The 1,088-nt window shown below is 31.2% G+C and overlaps 1 non-coding gene across 1 annotated transcript; it reads left to right on the top strand.

The window, feature by feature from the left end:
* Positions 1 to 754: 754 nt before the first annotated feature.
* LOC142457613 (small nucleolar RNA SNORA22) lies at positions 755 to 887 on the top strand. The gene has a single exon (XR_012786315.1). It is a non-coding gene; the product is annotated as a small nucleolar RNA SNORA22 (small nucleolar RNA).
* Positions 888 to 1,088: the final 201 nt, after the last annotated feature.

Here is a 1,088-nt window from a genome sequence, read left to right as displayed (position 1 = left end):
ACAAACAAGCATTCATACAGAGCTATTTTTCATAATAAAGATTTGGTTACATAGAGAACTTTTAAGATGTTTAAGAGTGGCTCAAATGTTCCTCTTTGCAAGGTTTTGTCTTCTATTTCCATTTTACTCGTTAAAGTTGTTTTATAGTTATCTCAGGAAAAATGTTAAACAGAACAAAACTGTATATAAGATGAAAGTGAAGCATGTGGCAAACATTAATGGCTTTTTTAATGCAGTAACAACAATAGTATTTGGGAATCTATGGGACTATAGATATAAAATAAAATTTATAGTATAACAATTTATCCAGTTGCATCCTTTCCAGATATGCACTCTCTATTATGTGAAAACATATAATTCAGTAGTTTGAGTAAATTTTAAAAAACTATCTTTGAAATAAGAATTCAGTTTCATGATTTCAAAATGAGTTCTATAAATTCTCAAGGGAAGGAATCACATGAAGATATAGAGTGGTCTAAGAAACTAGGTTATGATTTCATATTTAATATATCCTAAAGCTATCAGTAAGAATAAGACTAAATAGAATTGGTCTGGAAGAAATGTTGCAAATAAATAAATAAACAAAACATTACATAAATGCCTGAGCTTTGACCTAGAAATCCCACTGCACACTGACAAAATATGAACAGATGTATTGCTAGAGGATCCATTTCAGCAATATATATATGTATATATATATATATATATATATATATATTTATGTATGTAGTTTTTTTATTGAAAAACTATGAGCTTGCAAGTGAACACCTGAGTGTGCTTCATAGTTCCCTTGGCCTTGACACTGTGCTAGAGCAATGTCTGGTCTTTTCCTCTGCATTGAAAGGCACGTTCATCCTTTCAAATGTATTCAAAAGGCCAGCACATCTTTAAAAACATTTTTTAAAAAAAGAAAAACTATGAACATGATAAGCTAGAAAAGGAATGAAAAATATATATTCTGCCTTAGGAAGCTCTCCAGAATATATTGTTGGCCCCAACGGGTGTATCTACCCTGGATTCCCTGTGTTGAGGGCTCTTATCTGTAGCAGTGTGCATGTTCTGGTCTAATCCAATTTGTAAGGTGGAAT

The sequence above is a fragment of the Tenrec ecaudatus genome, chromosome 9 (genome assembly GCF_050624435.1).
Source record: "Tenrec ecaudatus isolate mTenEca1 chromosome 9, mTenEca1.hap1, whole genome shotgun sequence".
In the NCBI taxonomy this organism is placed as follows: Eukaryota; Metazoa; Chordata; class Mammalia; order Afrosoricida; family Tenrecidae; genus Tenrec; species Tenrec ecaudatus.
Note: the sequence above shows the minus strand (reverse complement) of the source record. Positions and strands in the feature narration are given on the sequence as shown.